The following is a 20,295-nucleotide window of genomic DNA, read 5'->3' on the forward strand; positions in this document are numbered from 1 at the left end:
ATGTTTGGCCTCTTGAGATGTGACACAACAATATGTATCTTAGATTTTTTTTTTCTGTTTCAGTGTGTTGACAGGAAATTAAATAAGGTTTTGGCAAAAAGTAACTTATTCCAATGAAATCATGATAAAAAAATAGGAATAAATATGTCCCAATTCATTTTTAACCTATCGTATCAAACAGATGTTCATGAATAACAAGATATCTATGTTAATGACCATCGCACAGTAAAATAGTGACAGCTGTGCAAAGGGAAAAAAAATGAAGGTGAGGAACAGTTGAGTGACAACTTTTCAAAAGGAGAGAAGGAGTGTATTCCGCATCCACGCATGTGTTCAAGGTTGGTGAGCAGAAATGGAATGGTTGACCAAGGGAAACTGAGCACTGCAGACAGAAGATACATCAAGCTGTTGTTCCTTTGAATGACAAAAAAAAAATCTTGCAGATCTGAACTGGTAGAAACCAGGGAGACCCCATATGCAGTGAAAAATATCTGTCTAGAATTGTCCATCCATTTTCTTCTGGAGCCTATCCCAGCAGCCTTTGGGTGAGAGGCGGGGTTCACCCTGGACAGGTCACCAGTCCATCACAGGACCAACACATAGAGACAGACAACCATTCACACTCACAGTCACACCTACAGTCAATTTAGAGTATCAATCAGCCTCGTCCCCTCTTGATGTCGTTGGACTGTGGGAGGAAGCTGGAGTACCAGAGAGAACCCACACAGGAACAGGGAGAACATGCAGACTCCACACAGAAAGATCCCGTGCCCCAGCCGGGACTCAAACCCAGAACCTTCTTGCATCCATCCACCCTTGCTGTGAGGCCACAGTACTAACCACTGCACCACCGTGCAGCCCGGTCTAGAATTGTCTTCATGGATAACAAAGCTAAAAAATTCAAGCAGTACACCTGCACAACAAAGAAGCAGAAACTGCCAGTGGGTTTTCTGGACTGATGACATGGTAACTTAAATGTCTGGTTCTAACAAGGCCTGTTTTTGTCTGACAGCGCTAACATGAGCCCTCACATTTTCAACTTTCTGTGAAATGTGTGATTTTTTTGCAAAGAAAAAAGTGGGGATTATGAAATCATGCGAGCCACGCATATTTTCGCGCATTTTGCGTGAAAATCTGCGATTCATGCGGCGAAAGTGCGCCATCTTTGAAAAAAATGCGGACCCAGCATAAATGTGCAGACTTTGGCGTTGGATTATTCCATCACATATCAGGTTTTTCTGAAGGGACTGAACTTTTAAGCAGCATCATATGTTTGAGGATGGAATCAAGGATTTGGTCAGAAAGAGTTGCCCCTCTAGTGCTGAGACAACAGGCCGTCATCATCCAGCTACAGAGTCAAAAGCTAATAAAGATGGTTATGTGACAGGATAACATAAGAACTCTATAAACTCTGAGGTCGATTCTCACCAAACATGGTGGAAAGGTGCAGTATTGACCAAGGAAGAACCTGTGGGATATTGCAGCAGATCAGTTTAACATGGGAAAAATGTCATTTTCTTAGATTAGTTTGAGCTGAGTCCCTCACTCTAAGCGCCTGTCTATCAGCAAGATTACTGAAACTGAACTGCTCATGAATCTTTCATCACAGGAAAATGGAGCATAGATGACTTCACACTGCCTTGGTGGTGGCACTTCGAAAAGCCTCTTGTTCTCAAATGAAGGTTTACATTTTGCATCATTAACAATAATCATCACTTTCACTCATGACTCTCAATTCTTTAAAAAAAAATTTTGACCTGAAATAATTATTAAAAAAAAAAGCATATTTTTGGTCTTATATTGCATTTTTTATTCTTCATAGCTGTTATTTATAATAGTGAAATGTTATAATGTAATTAAAATATAATAATATTTAGGTTGTTTCAAATATGTATATATTGTTATTTCTCTCTGCTCCTTTTCTGCTCTCTTTTGCCACAACTGGTCAAAGCTGATGTTTTGACCTGGTGGTGAAAAATCCCTTGATATATGCTGCTGCAGGTTTGAGTTATCTGGACAGAAATGATAATATCTCCTCTCCATTCAGTCCTGAGACCCTATAGAGAAAAAGCACAACCAACAAAACTGTGTCAGCATTCTTAATACTTATCATTTCACACCATCTGCTAAAGCATCCATGAATGTAGCTGTACTGTAGCAATGGAATAGAAGTTGTTTTAGCTCGACAGCCTGTCAGCAAGGCTGTGTCTTAGCTTGCTGTGTTAATGTGAATATAATCTCCTATTCGCTGCTGCCTTGCATACAAGCAGGCATATGTGGTTAACAGGCCCCTGTGGAGCGCAAACCAAAGATTAGTGTGGCGAAGACTTGTACACAAAGACAGGAGCACAGCCAAACACTACATCGAGCAGCTTTCCGCAGCAAGAAGCCAGGCTAATAGAAAGCTAAGAAAGAGCGCAAGAACGTATGAAAAGAAAAGAGAAAAGGATAAGAATGAAGAAGGGAATGATGGCGGTAGGTTGAGGGGAGGAGTTTGTTGGTGGCAGGTGAGACAAATATTTTTAATTTGTGCTGTGGTATTTGTAAAGTCACTGCACTGAAGCACCTGCCTTGACGTTTCCTCCGCTCTGAACAGAAGAGCATGCAAGGAGGCAGAGAGGGAAGAAGGGAAGGCCAGATGGAAAGAGCAGTGATGGATGGTGGGTGGATGGATGGATAGAGCTAAATGACGCTATCAGTCAGAGAATTAACAGGCGGTGATGAGACACTGTGCTAGCCAACGTGTTAACACAGGAATGTGTTCGTCGCCACTGCCAACAATCGACTCAGCCACGTTTGTTTGTTTTCAAGGAGTGGATGGATGAGAGGACAGAAGGAGGACGGACTAAAACAACAGTGAGATCACGTGCACGATGGTCAACATGCTTGAAGAGCGCCTGAGATTCATTCTTTGCTTTGAACTCCAGTTGTTATGGGAGCATCTGTCGACCTTCTGCTTCTTTTGACTCCAAGACAACAAAGCAAATGAGAATTGAGGCTTTGACAATCACATCTACAGATTTATTCATTCAAAGATTTTATCTGTCCCCTTGTCATTTTTTTATTCCACAGATACTGATAAAAAAGACAACAAAAAAAAAGACAAAACAGCTACAGATACTTTTTTGTGATGGGAAGATGCGTTACTTTTGTTGCATCACGTATATGCGATATTAGGGCTCGGTAATGTGGCCTAAAAATAAAATATGAGATTTTACCACATCATACTTTAAAAAAAAACAACAAATATATATATATATATATATATATATATATATATTTGTTGTTTTCTGGAAGTAAACATTAACAAGATGAATGTCACTTCGTAAACTTTGGGCAATTGTGTCAAACCTGATGAAATTTCCTCAAGGTTCTCTGGTGGTATTAATGTGAGGCGACACTAACCTCTGACCACCAAAATCTCTGAGAAGTCTGTGCATATATGGCATTGGCATACAGTTTTGGTTTATTTGACTAGGATTTCACACAACGTATTTTAATCCCCTCACAAAACAAGCTCGTGTGTGTTATTTATACAACACATTTTAAACAACAAGATTGACTAAAGAACTTCACAGTATAAAGAAGCACTAAAATATAATTCATACGATATAAATATAAAATCCCAATGTTAAAACACACAGTTCACTGAAATATTATAGTATTGGAAGAAAATTATGAAACAATCACAAAAAAAGAGAGAGAGAACGATCATCACGAAACCTCTCCAGGCAGAAACCTCATGTTGTACGGCTCAACATGAGTCAAGGGCTTATGAGAACAACTGTGTCTTTAGCAAGGACTAAAACAACTCAAGGGACTCAGCAGTATAATGGTATATATAATGATGAACTCCATCTATCCATCATCCATCCATTTTCTTCCACTTATCCTGTTAAGTCCTATCCCAGTGGCTTTTGGGTGAGAGGCGGGGTTCACCCTGGACAGGTCACCAGTCCATCACAGGACCAACACATAGAGACAGACAACCATTCACACTCACAGTCACACCTACAGTCAGTTTAGAGTATCAATCAGCCTCGTCCTCTCTTGATGTCTTTGGACTGTGGGAAGAAGCTGGAGTACCAGAGAGAACCCACACAGGAACAGGGAGAACATGGAGACTCACACAGAAAGATCCTGTGATGGAGCCAGGACTCAAACCTGGAACCTTCTTGCTGTGAGGGGACAGTGCTGACCACTGCACCATCATGCCGCCAATACTACTACTACTACTACTACTACTACTACTACTACTACTACTATTACTACTACTACTAAATCATCGTCATCTTCCTAAGTCTCTGCATACACTCTTTCATAGAGACAGTTTCAAGTGCAGCCAAACACACAGAGTGTAAATTAATTCAGAGAGTGAGAGGAACCTTTCAAACAAAAGAGATTTTGTCAGCACATTGGATATTTTTTTCAATTGATTTCACACTGCAAAAGAATGAATTCTCTCTCATTGCATTGTGCTGGATGATATCTCAAAACAGACAAAGTAAACAAAACTTCATAAGAAGATATACGTGTGTGTTTGTGTGTATATGCTGTATGAGTCAATCAGTTAAAAAGAGCTGGAGTATGAGGGGCTGAAGTTCTCTTAAAGAATATGATATTGCTCACCAGTAGACTGCAAAAATGTGCCATTTAGGCAGAGATTGCTTTCTTTTCTTCACAAAACAAAAGGAGAAATCAGAGTAAGTCCCCTGATATCTCTGACTTCACTCTTCTTTTGCATTGTAATTGAAGAGAATCTGATCCATGTGATCCACACGGGTTACTTAAGGATAATATTTCACTGTAGTGACCCTCGCTGTAAGTCGCTCTAATTGTCCCTCTCCTTCCTCTGCCTCTGATTGAGCCATTTAGCCAACCAAGCCAGCTGATTATTACACTGCGTGTGTCAGGCCAAATTGATTCATTGGAATAAGTGATTTGATGAGGGGTCAGCCCGCAGATCTTCCTGGACTAATGTGAAGCTAATGGCAAATGACAACAGGATCAAGCTAAATACCGAGACAGCCACGTCTTCAAGGTCGGAGCAGTACGTCTGTGTTCACAAAATGTGATTATTATAGATATCGAAAGATGAGTTTTTCAGTCAGGGAAGTGTTGTTGTGACAGGATTCAGGGTACAGCATTGATGTTTTAAAAAAAACAAACAAACATCTAAATAAAGGAAACAAGAGCTATTTGTACACCTGTAAGTTCCGAGTTAACTGATTTCATTTCGTCGCCAACCAAACCTAAGAAACAGTGAATGTAATTGCGAATGAAAACGACTGGATTTTTCTTTTAGATTTTTTTTTTTACACCATGTTAAAACTAAAACATGTACCATTTCTTCTCTGTCCCACGCCTGGTGTCAAGATCAGTTGTTCTCTTTCCAATCATATTATCATTGTGCAATACTCTGCCAATTCTATGAACCTGTTTTGTGTGTCCTGTACTTTACCACTAGTGTCTTTAAAGTGTTGTTTTCAGATTTACAGTTTACAAGTTTTCAAATTGTCCCTCAGTAAAAAAAAATATGAGCCATAAAATATGAGATTTAAATGGATAACAAACCATGTTGCATTATGGGATCACAACAGTCCGAAAATACCTGCTGTATATTTTTAGAATGAAGCTGATGCAGACGAATGACTAACAACAGCGAAACTGTCCAAAACATCTGTTTTAAAACTCTCAAATGCATCGTGAAGTAAAATCCACATATTTTGGTAACACTTCACAATATGGTACATAGAATAAGGAGAAGTTACTGGTAAACAAATGAGAAACAACATAAGCGCATCCTTCTGGTAACTACGCATTCATTTGAGTACCATATTGTTAAGTGTTTCCCGCTTTGATTTGAACTAAAACCAACCACACAAGGACATCTTTGAAAACCCTTTTTAGGTGAAGTAATGCTTTGAAAGATTTGGGCAAGGGCCTTTGAGTGGTTGCAGGGGTCCCCTTACCAGCTTCCTCCTTCTTCTCTTCTTTTTGAGGTCATCCTTCATTTTTATCTGAACCACTACTCCCCCTGTACCATTTTGGGACAACGCAATAGTGATGGTATCACTTGCCACAGACAGACATATGAAACTGCAATTCTGGAGTGACACACACACACACACACACACACACACACACACACACACACACACACAAACACACACACACAGAGTGAAAACAATGGCCACAAACTATCGCAGCTGGTAAAGATGTATGAAGAGGAGAAAATGTGACAACCTTTAAATTAGAGCGATTTGGGGACTAGTGTATTGTAACACACCTAAAGCTGTTAAAGCTCTCCATTTTTCCAGTCTGCAACGCATGTCGCTCATTCTCCCACAGAGCTCTAACTTTGGTGTTTGTGAGCTTGACTCCGCTGCTCTGCATGGGAGGTCTGAGTGTACAGCCCAAAGCTTCGCAGGGGGAAACATCAACCAAATGACTGAATAATTGAATGACCAAATGAAACCGCCTGTGCTGTCGAGCAGATCAATAGACTCCACCACTCCCCATTAGGTATTCACCGCCACCACCGCCAATTTCTCTCTCACCTTCTTTTCTCTTTCTCTTCTTTCTTTCCATTTTCCTAATACCATGCTCTTTCCTTTCCTATTATAACCATTCTCCTTCTCTCTCTGCTCTGATTTCTTTCTAACACTCCCATTTTCTTTTACTTCTCATTATTCCCCAGACTTTTCTCTGGTTTTGCTGACATGGATGGCAGTGATCTGACTATTGACCTTTTTGGTAATAAAACTTTATTTTGTGCAAGGTTTTTACATGAGTTGACGCATATAATATTCTATTTATATCCTGTTTACATGCTGCAGTGCAAAATCTAACCAACGCCGGAGGATGCCCACCCACTCCTCACGTTTCTTCACTCTCCTAGGTGTCACTATTTTAGTTCATGTATTATCTTTCGATGTCATGGACCTCAGGAAGAATAATGGGGATCCAGTTAAGAAACCAAACCAAACTAAACTAAACTCTCTACATTATGAACACTTCTGGCTTTTGGCTTGAACCTTTTCTATCATTTTATGACCATGCAGCAGTTTGAGTGTTTTCTTGCTGCAGAACACTGTACTTAAATCTGGGTTTGCGACACTGGACCATCCTGAGTTTTGTACCTGTTGCATAAATGCAGCAAAATAACGTCTATTATGCATATCTTTAATACACTTAAATCATGTGATAATTTTATTATCACAGCACAATTTGAATGGCACCGTAACTGGTTTAAGGTCATTAGAAAATGCTGATTTTATTCAGAGTATTTTCTTCTCCGGATTTGTGTTGGAATATCGTATCCATGCACATCTAATTGGACGTCCATATAAGCGTAGCTTCTGTCTTTCACTTTCTCCCTTTTAAACTTTTAACTCTCTTCTCAGTATCTGTGGTGCCTCTTCCTCCTGCTCTCTTTTCAATTCGTAGTGCAAACATAAAGATTCACCCTGCTTCCATTAAGAGTATGACAAACCAATATATCAAGTCAATATTAAACTTTTATTAAAAAAAAGAAGAGCTTTACCCAGTCAGTAGTGGACCCTATGATGGATATGACGGGATTTGATTGATGACTCATTTATTGTAGAAACGGTGAACACGCCGCTTGTATGTGTTCGGCCTGTAAGTTGAACGGGTTTTGTTGTGACAGAATCTACAGAATTTGACAAGAATAAAGCTCCGGGAAAACAGAAGTAAACCACTGTGATATTGGCTATCAGCACAAATAAAACAGGAACAAAGCAGTTACGATCATTTTGTCACCCCCATCTTCACTACGCTCTCCTCCTTCACAGGCCTGTAAATATGAGCTGGGCTGCATCAGAGATCCCATCTCAGGAGAGCGTGGCGTAGTCAGCCAGGCAGAAACTCACTGTTGGATTTCACAAAAAAAGGTTAACAGGTGAGTGCTGAGGAGGCAAGAGAGATGGGAAATGGATGAGCGGTGGTGTTTTTTGTGCTGCCACTCGGAGTGTGTGACCTCAGTCAAGCCTCATGAGCACTTTCATGTATCTACCTGATCAGATGAATTGTAGCCGCTGAAGCACAGTTTCCCTCAGTATGTGTGTGAGAGGGACTATGTGTTTGTGTGGACACGAGTGTTTACAAATGTAGAAAAATCCTTCAAAGTGTGTGAAAAACCTTGTGCAAATGGTGAATTGAGATTCAGGGTTCAATCAGTTCATATTTGCTTCAAGTCAGGGGTTGAAATTTGGATAAAGTCTCACACCCATGGGTCTTTTGTGACCGTGCAAATGAGTATAACTCTTGCATTTCTTGGTTCAGGCATGAGCTCTTGCTCTCGGTAAAGAAACAAATACAAAAAAAAACACCAGTTATGAGAGAGTCAGGACTAACTTTCATGGCAATCCATTCAGAGATATTGAAATGCCAGGGTACTGACAAACAACTGACAAATCCACGGACTGGCTTTGTCCTCGGTTGCAGGGAGTCCCCAAGGATGGCAGTATGCCACTAGGCAAGTGTAGTGTAGTATAAATGGGGACTTAAAAGAAAAGATGTGTTTGAATTGGATTAAAGCCGTTTATTACTTACAAAGATTAAAGTTTATATGTTATCTGCAAAGAAAAATGGTCCCTTTTCCCAAAAGCAATCCATCATTTTACCATCAATTTAGGTGTGGGGTTTTTATTTGTCTGTCTGTTCCCTGTTTGGCGAATAAGCAGGAAAACATATGAATCTGCTCTTTCTCTATACTTGAATGTGAAGATGAATGCTGTCTTTTAAGTGTGAACAGATTTCATAAACAGCTTGACTTTCATACTTCAAATGAGTCAGCAGCAGCCGCATTGCACGTTTTATATATATAAAAAAAACAATCCACATATAGCCTAAATGTTACATCACAGTGAAATGAACCAGTCAAAACTGAAGCAATCTGTTGAGCAGGCTTTTACAAAAAGGGAAAAATAATGGCTCATTTGTGTAAAGGTACATGGAGTCAAAATGGGGATAATTGGGCCTCACGTCTCTGATCTGGGAGCAGAGGTAGAAACAGTGTTGAATGAGCGACTTTATAAAGGGATAGTGGGAATGGCAGAGAACCTCAAACACTGACATTGTTGGACATCTATATTGTGAAAACGTTGTGTGAAAGTGTCAAAATAAACTTTGCATAAGCATAGGACAAAAAGCAACCCAAATAGAGCTTTCTGTCCACCGAAAAGGTAAAGAAAAACCTGCATACCATGTGAACGGTATTACACTGTCCAACTAGCATTAGCTAACAGTCAATTTATAATGCAGTCAATTTATAAAGCAAAGACACTGAATATCTCAAGTCAAGTCATTTTATCTTTATAGTGCCAAATCACAACAAAGTTCTCCCATGACCCTTCACAATTAGAGCAGGTCCAGTACCACACTCCTTCAATCAATCTACACCCAACAGTTCTCCATCAGCAAGCACATCCTGCAACAGCAGCGATGAAAACCTTCCTTTTAACAGGCAGGAAGGTTGAGCAGATCCAGGCTCAATGGGGACGGCCTTCTGCTTTGACCGGTTGGGGGGAAAGAGAGCAGGAGAGCGGGGCAGGGAAAAAGACAGATCATGGAGGAAGACAGATATATAGAAGGAGAGAGAGGGACAGAGATAAAGAGAGAGAGAAAGGGAAGAGACTGATGGACAGACAAGGATGTGAACAGGTGGTGCTACAGGTGGCAGCTTGAGCCTCTTCAGGTCTGTAGCCTCCTCCAGCAGCACCTGGGATCTGGAATGTGAGGAACCCAAAGGCTCCGGAGAAGAAGATGAGTTAGTAACACGTATGACTGTGATTTATGTATGACACATACAGTAGGACTGAGAGGGAAGAGAGGAGGAGAAAGAAGCCCAGTGCACCATGGGAGATCCCCCAGCAGTCTAAGCCTATAGCAGCATATCTAAGGGCCAGCCCAAGCAGCCCAACTATAAGCCTGAACAAAAGGGAAGGTCTTAAGTCTGCTCTTAAAGGTAGAGAGGGTGTCTGCATCCCGGACTGAGACTGGGAGACGGTTCCACAGGAGGGGAGCTTGATAGTTGAAGGCTCTGGTTCCCATTCTACTTTTAGAAACTCTAGGAACCACAAGGAACCCTGCATCCTGTTAGCGAAGGGTTCTAGCTGGATAATAGGGGACTATGAGCTCAGTCAAATATGAAGGTGCCTGATTGTTGTGGACTTTGTATGTTAGAAGGAGAATTTTAAATTCTATTCTGAATTTGACAGGAAGCCAATGCAGAGAGGCCAGAACAGGAGAGACATGGTCTCTTCTACTAGTTCTAGTCAACATGCAGGCAGCAGCATTTTGGACCAGCTGGAGAGTCAGAAGGGATCTACTGGTGCAGCCTGATAGGAGGCAATTGCAGTAATCCAGCCTGGAAGTGACAAAAGCATGGACTAGTTTTTCTGAATCTTTATGAGACAGGATGTGTCTGATCTTAGCGATGTTACGTAAATAAAAGAAAGCAGTCCTTGACATTTGCTTAATGTGGGAGTTAAAGGACAGATCCTGATCAAAGATCACCACCAGGTTCCTTAGGGTAGTGCTGGGGGCCAGGGTGATGCCATCCAGGGTACCTATCTCATCAGATAGGGTGTCTCTAAGGTGTTTTGGGCCCAGCAAAATAACTTCAGTTTTGTCAGAGTTTAATAAAAGGAAATTATAGGTCAATCCATGTTTTTATCTCCTTCAGACAGGCCTCCAGTTTAGTCAGCTGATTTGTTTCATGTGGATGCATTGATTAGTACAGCTGTGTATTGTCTGCATAGCAGTGGAAATTATTCTAGTATTTCCTAATAATGTGACCTAGAGGAAGCAGGTATAGGGTGAATGGCTTCCTTAAATCCAGCTATGGCCTGATCAGACAAACATCTAGAGACTACTGTTTTCCTGAGTGGAGTGTAGCCGATTAGTACAAATTCAAAAGTGATTAATTGATGGTCAGATAAAAAGTGTTCTGTGGAAACACAACTAGATGTTCAGTCTCAATTCCATATGTTAGGACGAGGTCGAGGGTGTGGTTGTGATGGTGAGTCGGTTCATGTACAGACTGATGGAAACCAATTGAGTCTAGAAGAGAGAGAAAGGCAGCACCCAGACTGTCGTTATCAACATCCACATGAATATTGAAGTCACCTACAATAATGACTTAATCTGATTTGAGGACTAAACTGGATACAAACCGAGAATTCAGATAAGAATTCAGAGTCAGGACCACATGCTCAGGACTGTGTGGATATAGAACTGATGACTCATTTTAAATCGTGTAAAAACAGTCCTGAAACTGTAGTCTTTTCTTGATCTCATTTCCTTTTAGTTTTCGGGTCTACTTGGGTCAAACATAGTTTGTTCTCAAATAGTTTGTCAAAATATAACTAAAAGAAAAGTGTAAGTTTACGTACGTTCTCTGTACACATGGTGCCAGTAAATCTTGTCTAGTTTCTCATGAGTGCGACTGTTGCGCTGCATGCTGAAGGGCACCAACGAAGGTGAGCAACTAGTTACTTGCTGCAGTTCACCTAATGGCCACCAGTGTGATCGAAAACATTTATTTCTGGACTACCCCAGTGAATAAACTATGTTTTGTCATAATTTAAATTAGCTTTCAGCTTATTCAATTTCATAACAGGAGACAAAAATCTAAATTGCAGTGAAGATCAAGTGACTGACAAAAAGGTCTTTAATCTATTGAATAGAGCAAAGCCTTTCACTGCACAACCTCAGTTCTCATTGTCAACAAAAGCAATTAAGTTAAGTTTTGCAAGTTATAAGTTCTTTTCCAGTTCCAAAGCTTGTTCTCAACCATTTGAGTTCCATATCAGCCTGTTCACATCTATCACAGCAGGAGTAATCAGTCCCTGCTCCTCACAGGAAGGTACACTGATGAGTGACAGAGTTTCCTGAAGTCTGATGCGTGCTTCTCAACACCTAGTTTAGAGGTGCTGGTTTGTGAAATGAATTGGTGTTGACTTGATTGAAAACCTGCAGAGCCGCACAATGAATTGTCTTATTGGCAGTGAAAATATGAATTTGTAGCTCTTTCTCTCTTTTACGATAAATAAATATCCGAAACTGGATGCATTATTCATGTATTGTATTGCAGATAATAGAAACGTGATTGCTTTAATTGAATGATAGAGACTCTTGTTATGCTAGTTAATGTTCCCCTCCATCCACAAAGTTCATATTTATATTTTTTACTTTATCTCCTCAGATAAGTCTTGATTCATGGATGTCATGACTGATTTCTGTCTATTTCCACTGCACTTTGTTTTGTTGTATTTATCGATACATCAACAATTTCTGCTTTCTGTTAAATCTGCTGAATTTCCATAATGTATTATCCTGATATTACAGCTGAAAGCAGTCTTTACTAACACGACAGTTAGACGGTCAAGGCACGCTCTTGTGTAACAATGCTTAGGTCAATGTTTTTATTTAGTTACATGTTTTCTCTAATTATCTCTGATAGGGGTAATAGATTAAACATCATTTGTTCGTTTGTTCACAGGATTATGCAAAATATGGATCAAGAAAAAAAACCAATACTTATTTTTTGGGGGGGATTGATCCCACTGCTACCTGGTTACAGTAAAATGTCAGTTTTGACTTCTTTTGAACAGGCAGAAAAATCTAACCAGATCTCATGAACAAAGGCTTGTGTGGATTTCTTACTGAAACATGGCAGTTGATCAGATCTCCGTCCTGGTTTTAATATGCAAATAACTATTAACAGGCCTTACACCCACCTTCCCCGACCCGATCAGGAAACGTAAAAATGCGACCGAAAGTCAGAACAAAAAAAACGTAACTATTCCGAATGTGAGATTTAGATACTGCATGTAGAGTCAAGACAGAAAATTCTATCAGGAACTGCCTCTTCTGTTATTCCTGTTAAAAATAAAATATAATAGAAAATAATAACATAATAAAAAACAATAGGAGCATGCAGCAGAGGCTGTCTGTGCGATGGATGACAGGAATGTACAGTCAGTCAAATACGAGCGCTCCGAAATGAGAAGTTCAAGGATGCCTGAATGGCAGTGTGCAGCACATTGTTTTAGAGTAAATAAATTTCAACAAGCGCACATAAAGCGACATGAAGTCAGAAACCACACCAAGACTTTTCTGTTGTCTCGGAGCTTCTTGGCTTGACTGAAGGAATTGTCATTATAGAGCATCGCTACGTTTTACACACAGCAGAATCAGAACAAACTTCTAATTTATGGCTCCATACTAAATACTGCTTTGTAATTTGATGAAGTATTATGAAGTGTTCCTGCCTGTGTTTCACGTCTCCAAAATGATGTGCATCATGAGAGTCCAAAATAAACACACAGCATCACCTGCATGTGGTGTGCAAGTTTTGATTTTATACTCGATTATTATAGTAAATTCACAAACTGTTTTCTGCTGCTATTTTCATGAATGGAATGCAGAAATGTACCTCCAACTTCATGCCTTTGTTTTTCGATGAAAGTAAATGACCCATACAAAACTGTATTTACTCACTTGATCCACAGTTGAGTAATGATGCTGCAGCTCACACAGTAATGACAGTTGGAGGCGCACATGCTCCACGTGCTTCTGAATATTTCTTTTAAATCATTTTAACTAACGGTGGTGCAGTGGTCAGCACTGTTGCCTCACAGCAAGAAGGTTCCAGCCCTGGCTCGGGCACAGGGTAGTCTGCATGTTCTCCCTGTGCCTTCGTGGGTTCTCTCCTGGCACTCCAGCTTCCTTCCGCCGTCCAAAGACATCAAGAGGGGACGAGGCTGATTGATACTCTAAATTGAATGTAGGTGTGATTGTGAGTGTGAATGGTTGTCTGTCTCTATGTGTTGGCCCTGCGATGGACGGGCAACCCATCGGGAACCCCGCCTTACGCCCGAAGGCTGCTGGGATAGGCTCCAGCCCCCCTGCGATCCTTAACAGGATAAGCGGTAGAAAATGGATGGATGGATGGAGATTCATTATCAACAGAAAAATGCTCATCCTGCAAGAGTGTAAACTGTTCCCAACCGTGACAACTAGACTGATGCAGCAAGACAAATAAACAAATCATCGAGGTCTCTAAATATACATTATCATATCCTCTAATGAGACCAAAGCTGATGTTGTTATTAGCAGCATCCTCTTGAACACACTTTTATCCACCTATGTAATTGAAGATAGTTGTCATTGTTGTGTATTTAATGCATGAATTACAGCTAGGATGATGTTTCACATTTTCCCAGCATCACCTCTTGGTTTCTCTAACGGACCAAAAGCAGTAGAAACGTACGTACGCCAGCCTTGAAGTTGACATGGAGAACAGCAAATTTTCTCTTTCATTTGACACGATCAGTGTCGCCGGGCGCGGGGGGGGGGGCTGGAGCCAACACACATAGACAGACAACCATTCACACTAACAGCCACACCTACAGTCAATTTAGAGTATCAATCAGCCTCGTCTCCTCTTGATGTCTTTGGACTGTGGGAGGAAGCTGGAGTACCAGAGAGAACCCACGCAGGAACAGGGAGAACATGGAGACTCCACACAGAAAGATCCTGTGATGGAGCCGGGGCTCGAACCTGGAGACTTCTTGGTGTGAGGCAAGAGTGCTGACCACTGCACCACCGTGCTGTCCAGAAAAGGGCATGTGCCATGTAAATTTGAATATGCACAATTTGTACATTAGGCCCCAGGGCTTTATGCAGGAGACCATCTGCCTTGACTCGTCAGGGTGAAAAAGAACAAGCAAGACAGGTGGTGGATAGAGCGTGAGAGAGAGAGGGACAGAGGCAGATAAACTAGAACAAAGTGAGAGAGAAGGGCGAGGTTAAGACTCAGGAAATTTGCATTCTGGCTTGACTTTAAAATATTTGGTTACACTACATTCATGATTCATTCAGAGGTGCTTTGTTTTCCTCAAATATTGTTGCATCCAATAAATTCCACATATTCATTCATTTAATTTCATATAATGTAATTCTGGGTTTAAGGACACGCACGTGAGGTTTCTAAATATATAAAATCTAGGTTAAATTTCATATTGCATGTGTCTGTGTAGGCGAACCCGCTCTGAGGAACATAATTATACAAAGTCTCTATCATCTCAGAGGATACATTTTTAAACCTGCACCACTAAGGCATCAATCATATGAATATAAATCAACAGAATTTTGATGCAGAATAAGTGAAATGTGTTCATGCTTAAGTTTTTCTCCCACCAGGTTGTTGAGATATTTGTTGCTGAACCATCTACCTGAGGGAGGTCTGCCATCTCTAATAAATGTCTCGTAGAGGAAAGTGTGTTTGTGTGTGGTTAGCAACATGTCACCTACACAAATCTAAAATACTTCTCACAAGTGATAAACATCCTCAGTGGGTTATTCTGCCCCTCACTTTGTTCAAACTTCAACAGCACACCTTCTCATCTCAGCCAATGAATTGAACGACAGCTTGGCGATGGCTAACATGGGTGATGCCATTGATTATGTTGCTAAGGAAACAGCAGGTGTCCCCCCCCCACACACACCTCCAAAACTGCTTGGATTTAAAAGATTCAAGAATCAAGATGCTGAAAAACCAATTAGGAGAGACTGCAGCTCAGTGTGCAGTTGTCATTCAGAATGAGAATACATCATGAACAGTGCCTCTCCATCCTTCTGATCCCCCCGTCGTCTAGACACACTCTCTCACTCTGCACGTTCTCCACCCACAGACTCTCTTCCCATGTGTTTCTGCCTCTGTTCTGTGAGAGGGATGAAACCTGCCTGTCATGTCTGATCAGATATGTCTGTTTACCTCGGCTTTCCTGAAACACAACAATAGAAGCGTCTTCTTAAATATAAAAAGAAAAACATCAACAACAATAACAACTACAAAATTGTTTGTCATTTTGAACAGAATCCTTTACCTTACCTTACCTCTGATGAGAGCAGCAGCCAGAAGTCAAATGCTTGCGGCTAAAGTGTGAGGCTTTTTACCTCATCTTGTAAGCTAACATTAAGATGCACTAACAGTCTTTTATGTCAAGAAAAAGCAAAACTGAACCCAAAGCTAGCTGTTTATTGTTCAGAGTAGTCAATAGTGGCAGGGTTTTCCACACCAGCACATGCTGAAAGAAAGGACAGGAGGCACATGCATCTGCAGGATGAAGGCTATTTTGTAGTTTGCAGGAATTTCCTACTAACAAGCTCCCAATGAGAAGATGTCCCACCGAGTTCCTCCAACACCCTGTGACACAGAGGGGGTTGAACTGGAAGGGGGTAGTAGCAATATACTCTTAAAAGTTCAAACAAACCAGAAAAAAAACATATTTCTCGCTAACTAGTTTGGGTATTGCCACACAGACTTTAGAGATCTATGTGCCTCAGGTGTAAGATCTGTCAAATGGATTTCTGTTTAAACCATTCAAAGCTTTTCAGTTATTTTTTTTAGAACCAGTTACCATGTTTCTAACCAAAAGCTGACCTAGGTTTGCAAGTTCATGTTTCTTCAGTAGAAGGCTGTTCAGCTTGAACATATTTCCATACAATTAGGGTCAGGGTTATGATAATCATTTGAAATGTGAGCAGAGTATAAAACAAAAAAAAATCTGTGTGGGGTGGCAGCACAGATGTCAGGAACTAAAATATCTTACCAGATAAAACAGATTCTTGTACTTATTCTTGATTCTTGTAGATTCTTGTTATGACTTCCAGTAAGTATTCCAAATCCACAAATTACAAAATACATGACAAAATACTTTATTAATAATTTCCTTCACAGCAAGTCGCACAAGCATTACTCAGGCTGCACCAATTATATTTCATCCCATTGATTACTCTGCTGATTATTTTCCAAATGAACTGATGCGTTGTTTAGTCTTACAAAATTTCAAGAACATTTGAAAATGCTCACAATTTCCCAAACTCAAAGTGATATGTTCAGACTGTGCCAATTTTTCTGTCATGAGTGACAACCCAGATAGCAGTCACATGCGCCTCATTTGGCCTGTTTTGGGTCACTTCTGGGCCAAGCATTAATTGTTAGCTTGAAAAAAAAGACGACTGATAAGGAAAATTGTTGGCAATTCATTAAATCTTTCGAGCCGATGTTGATAAATAAAATTGCCATTGCGGTACGTTATGGTACAATATGGGTATGGTTTGGGACCTCCCTGCCCCTCCATGTGTACACACATGAAAAGACAAAGGCAGAAAGAGCAATAATGGCAAAGACCCCCTTAAAAGTCCCGAACAGAGTCGGGAAGGGGGACAACAAAAGTGAAACTGATGAGTTCAGATAGAGAATGTGAGGGAGGAGCAGGGCCGTACCCAGGATTTTTCAAATACCGAGGTCAAATATTGCGATACATCTTATTTGACAAAAAAACATCGTAATTCGGTGACTTTTCATACATTTTGGCAAAGTGAATAAACAGAGTTCAAATCACAAGCCCGTCAAGGAGGTGAACATGTTTATTTTAACAATTCCAAAACGTTCCAAACGTTCAAATGTTTGTTGAATAAGATAAAATGGCTGAGGTAGAAATCGTTCTTCTTCCAAATGCACCGAGAGCAGCACAACTCTGCAGTGAATCTCAAGATGATGTCATATCAGAGTACATGATGGACTATTTTATTCTTTTATCTTTGCGCCTTGTGCATCAATTGTTTTTAAGTTGATGAAGAAAAAGCTTGGGTTCCGACTCAGTTTCTATTTGTCTGCTTTATTTTCATGTAGGAAGCAATGCTGATAGCACTGAACAAAACTGTGGCTATAGAAAGCTGAATGGCCACTAGCCACAGCTGTTAGCACAACAATGTCAAGCAGGTATCATGATGCAACCAGTGATAATATAGCATCTTCTTGGGTTCACGTTATAGTCTGGTAGGTTAGCCAAATAGCCCAAGTCGTGTCGAGGTTCCCAACAACGTCATAAACAACAGGTTGCGACGACTCTCCAGCCTTTTGTGAATCTGAAATGCGCCAAAATCAAACCGAGAGAGATGAAAAATCCTCGACCTCTCCAAGCATTTTTGTGCCGACTGGAAAAGGAAATCCTATCTAGCCAGTTGTTGCTTGAACAACTGTTGCTTGAAATGCTAATTAAAAACTACACTGATGATAATGATCATTGATCAAGCATCCCTAGCTGCCATGCAAGGACAGAGTATGAACGGTGAGGCACCCATAGAGGGGAGTTACATTGCTACAGGGTAAACACAGGAACACAGGGAAAACCAAATACTGCACCGTCTCACTAGCGGAAGCAACTCACCTCCTTCTCTCTTTCTTTTCCCCTGGCCTGCTGGCTTTCCAAAGCTGAGTTTCGTTTGTTTTAGAGTAGACTTCTTCATCTTGCTTCCATTTTCAAATTCCACCCTGACAAAAAAAAATGACTGCGCGGAGTTTGACGAGAACGTAGGCTATGTCCCGCGGTGCTTAGCTGACTTTCGCGAGGCTGCGCCATATGATACAAGTGTCAGATAGTTCAGCTACGTTTTAAAATGGTGATGATAAAAAAGATTGTCTTATGTGGACTTTATTTTCAGAATAAACAAATGAGAATAGCTTCTGAATTTTCCACCAATCAATCAAAGTCAGAAGGATTTTTATCATAAATTTATTTAACATTTATGAGTTAAAAAAAAAAAAACGTGGGAAAAAAATACCGAGGATATGACCTCGGTGTCCTCAATGGTAGTTACGGGCCTGGGGAGGAGCTGAGATGGAGGTGGACTCTCACCCTTAAATAAGGCGCCATTTGTCAGCAAAGTGGAAACGGTTCATCAGCTGATGCAAAGTGGCTTGAAACAGCTGATCGACAGCAGACACAGCAGCACTACAAGCTGAGCATGACCTCTTGGCCTGCCTGAAATATTGGTCCGTTTCATGTGTTGCAGTTTTTTGTTCCAACCTACGCAGTTAGCATGTTTTCATCCTTTGCCTATTTTTTGGGGCTGCACGGTGGTGCAGAGGTTAGCACTGTGGCCTCACAGCAAGAAGGGTCTGGGTTTGAATCCTGGCTCAGGCACATGTGGAGTTTGCATGTTCTCCCTGTACCTGTGTGGGTTCTCTCCAGGTACTCCGGCTTCTTCCCACCATCCAAAGACGAGGGTCTCACGAGGGTACGAGGGTGATTGAATACTCTAAATTGACTGTAGGTGAGAATGGTTGTTTGTCTTTGTATGTTGGCCCTGCGATGGACTGGCGACCTGTCCAGGGTGAACCCCGCCTCTCATCTGTTGATGCTGGGATAGGCTCCAGCCCCCCGCGACCCTTAATGTCGGAATTAGTGGAAGACAATGGATGGATGCCTACTTAATTGACAGAGGAAATGTTCTTGGTGTGAGGTGGGGTCTTGTTGGTGTATTCACAACTCCATACAGTGCAATGCATTTGAAGTTCTGATCAGTAAAATCATTTCTGAAGTCTATGGTGCAGTATTTTTCCTGCCATATTAAGGGTCCAATGTTCACAAAGTAATACGGGCCTATATTTGCGGGTGCTCAATTTGCATTAACTGCTTGTTAGTCACACGGGGACGCGCAGCAACACAAACATGTAAAAGATCAAGATTCGCCTTAAAGAGAGCCAGGGCGCACCCCGCCTCTCGCCCAGTGTCAGCTGGGACAGGCTCCAGCCCCATGGGCCCTGAACAGATGAACGGTATAGAAAATGAATGGATGGCATTCTGCATGTTTACACACAAGACACAGCACACAGATTTATTCATGATTTTTAAATCTCAGTCAGGATTGGTGTGGAAGCAAGTTTCCAGGTGATTTTATTGTGTTTTGTTTTGAAATTTTTTTGTTTCTTTCATGATTTACTTCAGAGATTACAGAGGCTTCTTTTAGTCATTGTAAACTTTTCCCTGCGGGAAATATGAAGAGAAATTAAAAGCATAACCAAAAGCTACAGTTAAATCCAACAGGGCACCCTGAAACTCGGCAGAGTCTCAAGGGAAATACAATTAAATTTTTAACTTTTGAAATATTTCTTTTGGCGGACTAAAAGGTTGTTTCCTTGGCACAAAATACTTCCTGTCTTGCCAGATCTTTCATTTAATGTTCCGAGGTGCAGGTGCACCTGGGAAATTGAGATGAGTTTCTGATTGGTTAAAATTATGTTGCGTTCAAAACACACCCATGATTAAATTTAGAGATGAATAACCCTTCAGCGCCGTGCATCTGATTGTGTGCCAAGACATGCACACTCTCCAATACACTATCCAGGTGCTATAGATTGTTTGAATAGGGCCCAAAATTCAAACAATCCCGATCTCATTCCATTCATAGCAG

The sequence above is a fragment of the Aulostomus chinensis genome, chromosome 10 (genome assembly GCF_037954235.1).
Source record: "Aulostomus chinensis isolate RoL2024-O1b breed Wild chromosome 10, RoL_Achi_v1.0, whole genome shotgun sequence".
Classification (NCBI taxonomy): domain Eukaryota; kingdom Metazoa; phylum Chordata; class Actinopteri; order Syngnathiformes; family Aulostomidae; genus Aulostomus; species Aulostomus chinensis.